Here is a 7970-nt window from a genome sequence, read left to right as displayed (position 1 = left end):
GGGTGAGGGCCTGCAGGACTCAGTACATCCACTCACCGTGGATCTCAGGCTGTCACTAAGCATCCTTATCTAACACCCGCCTGCTAGGTTACTTGCCCCGGTGACCTCTGCCCAGTCCAGGCTCGGGCTCTAGAATGGCGCAGGCCCTCCTCGCCTGATACTGAGAACTGACCCCAGTGCCTCTCCACCCCATGCTCTGAGCAGAACAAGCTTCTTTCTCAAGTCTGCAGACAGCCTCGCCTCTGGGCCTTACGGGCTAGTACCCCTAGCTGGCGCCCCTACCCTCTTCAGCGCAAACGGTTTTGGACTCAGCATCTGGAAAGCGCTCCCCATCTCGAACAGCACTCCTACCCCTGGGGAGGGGTGAGGGGTCACGGGGCCAGGACCACAGACTCACTTAGCAGCGGAGTGGCACAGACACTCTGGGCAGCCTCAGGCTGAGGATGGCGGGGAAGGCAAACGATTGCCCAAAGGCCTGGAGCACCCATGAGCGCTATGTGGTGGGATGTGCTTGGAATGCTGCAAGCGACGGGCCAGGACCCAAAGGGCCCCTGAGGCAGTTTAAGCATCGAGGACTGCTGTGAATGCTGGGAGCTGTTGGAGATCATGCAGGGAGAGCAACGAGCTCTGAGCCACGTTTAGAAGAGTCCCTGCCCCATTGGAGAGGCCAGAGGAGGTCACTCAGAGCTCAGGGGAGAGGGAGCCTTCTGGGAGGCAGGTGGCAGGGAGGACCCTGCATGAGGCATTGGCGGACAGAGGAGACCCAAGCAGGACAGGCCCCCATCCCCTTCCTAGGGGTGTCTGCATCATATCCCTCTTCAGGGCTCCGAGCTACAGGACCCTGGGCCTTCTGGCAAACTCATCCCACCTACCCTACACGTAGTCGCTGAGGCCTCTCTAGCTGGCTGGGCCCCAGGGCCCTATTTTCCATCCCAGACTCCTCCTTGGGAGGCTTCTGAAGTCGAGTCCATGAGGCCCACTCACCCTGAAACACACCTTAGGGTACCCCTAGGACAGGCCTGTGTCTTCCCCCTCAGACTGGGTGCCCCCCAGACCTCTGAAGACCCTTGGAAGGAATGTACCCTCTTGGTACATTCCCTCTTGGGGGGCCCTGGAACACAAAGCCAGGCCCCAAGCTTGGGTGAGACCATAGCTCCCAGTCTGAACTGAACCTCTCCTCTCAGACTGGATTTCTTTTAAGACAGGGTTTAGCCTCTTCTCACAGACCAGGGACCTCCATCCCAGGACAGGGCTGTGCTCACCCCTCAAGAATGGGTGTTCCTCCAGGACAGGGCTGTTCTCCTCAGACTACATACCCCCCAGGACAGGGCCAGGCCTTCCCCTTTAGACCGGGAACCATTTCTGGGATGTCCAGGACAGGACTCGACCTTACACCGGCCCAAGGCCCTGGGCCAGGACCCTCCTGCTAACTTAGACCTGGAACCCTTAGGCCAGAGCCGGCCTTCCCACTCAGAGGCCCCTGAGCAGCGCCTGGGCCATCCAGGTGTTGGCAGAGGAAGTAGGAGCCCTCAGTGGGCCTGGCACGCAGTCAGGACCCTGTTTGCCTTGAGCAGGGGCTGGAGCCAGGTGGTCATTTCTCCCTTCAAGGCCTCCCAGCCCAGCCAAGCCACAGGGAACACGTAAACACCAGCCGAGCTGGGAGCGGGCAGGCAGGGGGAGGACACTGAGAGACCCCAGCTCCTCAGCCACCTTGGCCATGGTGTCTGGCACCTCGGGGGCTGCCCTGAACTCCAAGCTGGGCCAGTAAGGCAGACCTCAGCTCCCACCTGTCTTGGGCATGTGAACAGGCCCTGCCCTCTCTGGCCTGTCTTTCCTCAGCCCAGACTAGGAGAGGGACCTGTGAAGATCCTTGGAAGGAATGTACCCTCTTGGGGGCCCCTGGAACACAAGGCTGGGCCCCAAGCCTGGGTGAGACCATAACTCCCTGCTCAGGATGGGGCCTAGGGGGTCAGGGGTGTCAGAGAGATGGCTCAGCCCACCCTCAACCTGCAAGCCTGTTGAGAATAAGCATGGAGTTGAGCCCCACACGCCCACCCAGAGTGGCAGGCTGTGACACCCGCACGGCCTTCTGACCTCACCCTGGGAAGCTGGGACGGAACAGAGTAGGGGAAGTTCAGAAGGGACACGACCCTGCCCTAGGGGGTCTTAAGGGGACACAGCCCTGTGCTGATGGCGTATGAGGGGCCATGACCCTGCCCGGGGGTCTGAGAGGGTCCTGGCTCTGCCTTGCTGTCAGAAGAGGTCTGGCTGTGGGGGTCCGTCAGAGGGGCTGGAGCAGTGGGGCTTGCTGCGCAGCCCCGGCACACGGGCTGGGTTGGGTCCAGCTGCTTGTCCCTCATGCTTCCTCAGCCAATTCCAGGAGAATGATCCCAGCCTAAGGCTACCACAGCCAACTGAAACAAGCCTTGGCTGGGGCAGAAGAGCCTCCTCTTGGGCAGAGGAGGGGACTCCAGAGCCAGGCAGGGGCCTGGACCCTGGCTCGCTCCCAGTGTGTGCTGTGTGATCCTGGGCAAGCAGCCTTCCCTCTCTGAGCCTCGGCTTCTCTTCTGAGGTCAGGCCCCTGTCCAGGTCTCTTGGTCAGTGTGGGCTTGGTACCCCATCCTGCTCCTTAGCGACCCCTAGGACACAAGACCAGGGGACAGATCCCTTCCTTCTTCAGTATCACAGTCATGCTGGCTGTGGGGGCCAAGAGGTGGTGGGTGCCGACTGTGCAGCTCCTGCCTGTCCAAGAGCTGGGGTGAGGAAGGGGGCCGGGGTCTGGGAGGCAGAAGAGTCAGAAAAGCAGATTCCAACCTTTCATTCTGGCCTCAGCTTTCCAAATCTGTGGGTGAGGAGAGGGGAGGCGGCTGCATTAATTGTGCACCTACTGTTCAGCCTCCCTCCCCCCGCAGCAGTTCTGATGGGGGGTCTAGAGGCTTCCATCCCCCTGAAGGCATCCCCCTGAAGGCTTCTGATCAGAGTTCTCTGACAGAACCAGGAGTGCCTTGGGGAGCTCTGCAGACGAGCAGCCCCCATGGGCTCCTGCTGGCTTTGCTTCCCAAAGGGGAGGAGGTGAGGACCAGGCCAGACAGGGAGGATGGGGGCATGGGAGGGCGGGCTCCTGGCCACCCCGAGCTCCGAGCTCCGGCACCTGTGGCTGCAAACTCTGCAGGTCCTGGCACAGAGGCCTGTCGTCCGCTCCTCCCACTCTGCACAGCTGTGCTCTCCTGGCCGCCCAAGGTAGCTGGTCCGTCCCAGGGACCCTCTCCCCAGTAGGTCAGGAGACAGCCTCGACGTAAACCATGCTCTGGCCCTGCCCAGAGACCACACGGGCAGGCTCTGTGCCCCACCAAGCTCACCCACATCAATGACACAGACGGATGTGTCATGGGGCTCTTATGTGTGTATAGATTTGTGTGTCTATTTATTTGTATTAGTGTATGTTTGTGTCTGTGTATTTATTTGTATTTATGTATGTATATTTATATGTGTGTGTTCATATATGTGTCTAGCTATGTGTCTGTTGTGTTTATCTGTACTGTGTCAGTTGGTGGCTCTTTTTTTTTCTTTAGATTTTATTTATTTATTCATGAGAGACACACAGAGAGAGGCAGAGACATAGGCAGAGGGAGAGAAGCAGGCTCCCTGCAGGGAGCCCGATGTGGGATTCAATCCCAGGACCCCGGGGATCACTACCTGAGCCAAAGGCAGACGCTTAACTACTGAGCCACCCAGGTCCCCAGTGGTTCTATCTGTATATATACATATATATATCTGTGTCTGCTATTGCGTGTGTATATGTCCATTTGCACATGTCTATTTGTGTGACCGTATTGTGTATCAGTGTGTCTATTTGCATTTGTTTGTATGTATGTCTGTGTATACGTGTGTGTCTATTTGTGTGTGTGTGTGTCTGTGTGGACCTGTGGTCTGAGAACGCCGCCTGTGGGTGGAATTTGGCCCAGGGACATGTTTGGTTTGGCCCTCACAGTATTTTCAACATCTTGAGCCAACATTTAAAAATCAGGATATTTCACATAAAAATTCAGCTTTCCAGTTTCTCTTAAAAATTCAGAAGCCCTGGCAGCCTTGGCCTGTGTTCCCATGAGGCTGCTCTCCTCTAGAGCTGCACAGGGGCTGCCCATCCTCCCACCCCCTCACCACTTAGCTCGCCTACCAGCACCTTGGGGATGATTGAGTTTGTGACCTCAGGGTGTGTGGTCAAAACCGAGTGCAAGCCGAGCTGTCAGGGAGCATGTGCATGAACAGTCTGCACTGGGGGGTGTGTACATGTAAATGCATATGTGCATGGGAGCCAATCTGTGTGAACAAGGTGCATATGTGTGAATGCATGTGTGTGCATTAGGCAAATGTGAGTGCGTGGGGGACGTGTGGGTGCCTGCACGTGCAGGTGTGGGTATGCGTGTGAGAATGCATGCATGTGCCCGTGTGTGCGCATGGGGGGTGTGTGCGTGGCCGTATTCGTGGCCATGTGGAGTGTGTGGGCCACTGTGGTCTGGCAAGCTCTGCATAGGGGCCTCTTCCGGCCTTTGATGGGGAATTGGATTCCCGGCTTCTGGCTGGGCTGCCTTGTGGGATTTATTTCTGTCTCAGTGCCGACCAGAGGCCTGAGTAATGGGAACATTTTAAGAAAACCAGTAAATACATAGAGAAGGGGCAGGCTGGCCGGGAAACTGCCTGGACACCCCTGCCCAGCCCACGGCCGCCAGAGGCCCTGAGGCCAGGCCTGAGCCAGGGAGGAAGCAGCCTTAGGACCCAGCACGCACGCTCGCTCGCTCCACTCTGTGGAATGCCCACGAACGCCCTTCCGGGCCCATCAGGTGGGTGAAGCCTCCTAGGCCACCCGGATGGCCTCTGGGACCACAGGCATCTTGGGAGCTTGGCTCTGACAATCGATGCTCAGGACAGGTTCAGAGGATGCCGTGCGAGGTCTGGCCTGGGGGCTAAGGGGGCCTGACCTTCCAGGAGAGTCCCTTTCCCCAGCCAGACTACAGAGGGTCCACATCCCGGGGTGTCCTGGCCACGGATGCCTCCCACAGGTGCAGACCCTCCCACAGGAGGGATGAGGCTGCCTGGACCCGGCAGGGCTGGAGCTGCCCCCAGAGCTGGGGGCCCGCGTGCCCTGGAGTGTGGTGCCTGGAAGCTGGGTAAGGCCAGCCTGGGCGCAGTGGCCGGGCCGGGCCGGGCGATTGCTTTCTCCGGGGGACGGGGGGCGCTGTGCTTACCCCAGACCCGCCGGAGCAGCGGGGAAACAGGCAGGGCTGACCTGCGCTCCCTCAGGGGCCCCCGATCGGTGTCTTCTGCTGCCCCCCAGCGGCCACGGGAAGAAGTGGGGAAATAAAGGCTGCCCAAGACTGGTCCCCACGGCCTCCAGGCTGAGGCCCCCGCCCCACCGCCCACGAGGCCCCGCTGTAAGGCGCAGCCAGATGGCGCTGGGGGAAGCGAGGTCTTTCAGGCTGGCCTGAGGGAGGGGCTTGGCTCCCGCCACCGGTAGGTCGGCCGGCCCGGGAGCCACATCAGCCCCAGAACAGTGCCCAGGGAGGGTAGGTCCTCGGCCCCTGTAGGGGTGGGCAGTCCTGCAGCAAGCCCTGGACGTGGCTCAGAGCCCCGGAGAGGCACCTGCGCGAAGGTGAGCAGGCGTCTCAGAGAGCCCAGAGCTGGTGAGCAGCCGCCTGGGACCCCAGGGGACGTGGCCGGGAGGACAGCCAGGCTCCAGGGGCTAGATTTGCCCGCACCGGGTGCCTCCAACTCTTGGCTGCAGCCCGCTGCAGACAGAATTTTCCCTCCTAACTGTAGGGCCCGGCTTCTCTCTGACCCCCGCGTCCCCGATTCCTCACTGCGGAACAGGCCCCGTACCAGCCCCCAGCGGCCTATCCCAGGTACAACTTCCTCCCGGCCCTCCTGCGCCAAGCCCGGGGCTCTGGGCCAGCAGGCCCTGTCCTCCTGTCCTCTGCTGGGGAAGTGGCGTTGCTGAACGACCCAGGTCTGACACCTCTCCAGAGATGACCCGGAGGCCAGATGTCCTCAAAGATTTCAAGCAGGAGGGACCTAAGTGTTGGGAGGTCAGTCAGGGCTGTCCTGGAGAAGCTGGGGAGTTGGGTAGCAATGGGCACACGAGGGCTCCCTCCATCCACAGAGGTGGGCAATGCCACTTGCTCATTCCCTCAGCCCTGTAACAAGGGGGCTGCTGGGGCCTGAGAGCCCCCAACCCGCCCCCTGCTGTGACCCACTCTGAACTGCCCCATCTGATCTTCCACAAGACTCTAGAAAACTTGTCTTTTTAAAATACTTTTTTAAATCACAATTTTACATGACCTACCATTCTTTGCTGCTGAAATTAAATTTTTTAATTTTGAAATATAGATTCATAGGAAGTTAAAAAGATAATACAGAGGGACGCCTGGTGGCTCAGCGGTTGAGCATCTGCCTTTGGCCCAGGATCCCAGAGTCCAGGGATCAAGTCCTGCCATCGGGCTCCCCGCAGGGAGCCTGCTTCTCCCTCTGCCTGTGTCTCTCATGAATAAAATCTTTTTTAAAAAAGTTAATAAGATAATACAGAGCAGTCCTGTGTACCATTCACCCACTCTCCCCTGATGGGAGACTAGTAAAGCGTCAAAACCAGGAATCTGATATTGGCACAATGTGTGTGCATAGTTCTATCCCATTTCAACACATACATGGATTTGTGAAATCGGTGCAACCAGGAACTTCTATCACCATGAAGATCTCCCTTGAGCTACCCCTTTATATAGTCACACTTGCCCTTACTGTTCCTAACCCCTGCACCCACGAATCTGTTCCCCAGGTCTAGGATTTTGTCATTTCGAGGATGTTACAGATAGGGAATTGTAGGGCACATGATCTTTATATATAAAGATATGTGTGCGCATATTTCACTCAGCATAATGCCCTTGAGATTCACCCAAGCCATCAGCTTTATCAACAGTTTTGTTCTTTTTTCCATGCGTAGTAGTATTCCATGGCACAGATGTGCCAGTTTAACAGGGAACCTACTGAAGGACATTTTGCGGTTGGTTTGCTTCTTCACAGAATAAAAACCTGATTCTCTACTCCATTACTCCCAAAAGTACAGGACCAAGTGAAGGAATGCTCCCATACATTGCCATATGTCAGAAATTTATTACCACATACTTATTTCATCTGTTTTTGTGTAATATTTTAATTCCAAAATGAAGAACAGGAAACTATACTGACCTTGAACTTCATCTGATGACTTGGAAACCTCCATTACACTAGAGATCTAGGCTCATTTGTTTTAGTTGGACATATCCTGGACAACAAATTCAAGCTACCTTGTATTCAATAACCAATGACACATGTGACATTTGGGAGGGTTTTTTTCCCCTCTCGCTTTTGGTGATTATAAAGAAAGCTGTTAGTGAACATCTGTGTGGACAGTGTTTATTTCTCTGGAGTAAATGCCTAGGAGGACTCTGGTTGCTGGATTACATGTTAAGTGTTTAAGAAACTGCCAAACTATTTTCCAGAGTAATTGGACCAATCACAGTCCTACTGGCAACATACAAGAGACTCTGTTTCTCTACATCCCTGCCAGCATTTGGTATTATCACTATTTTGTATTTAAGCTGTCCTAACAGGTGTGTAATGAGGTCTCATCATGGTCTTCATTTGCATTTCCCTAACGGCCAGAGATACTGAACCTCTCTCATGTGTTTGCCATTTGTATACCCTGTTCAGTGAAATGTCTTTCCCATTCCTTCCTTCCCTCCTTCTGTTGTGAGAGTTCTTCATATATTCTAGGTTTGAGTCCTTTATCAGATAAGGGGTCTGCAATTTAGTAGGTAGCTTTTCATTCTCTTAATAGAGTTTTTGTTGGAGGAAAAGCTTTTCATTCTGGTTAAGTTAAATTTATTTATTTATTTATTTTTTAATGGATGTGCTTTCTGGGTCTAATGTCTAAGAACTCT

Source organism: Canis aureus, chromosome 19, assembly GCF_053574225.1.
Source record: "Canis aureus isolate CA01 chromosome 19, VMU_Caureus_v.1.0, whole genome shotgun sequence".
NCBI lineage: Eukaryota > Metazoa > Chordata > Mammalia > Carnivora > Canidae > Canis > Canis aureus.
Note: the sequence above shows the minus strand (reverse complement) of the source record.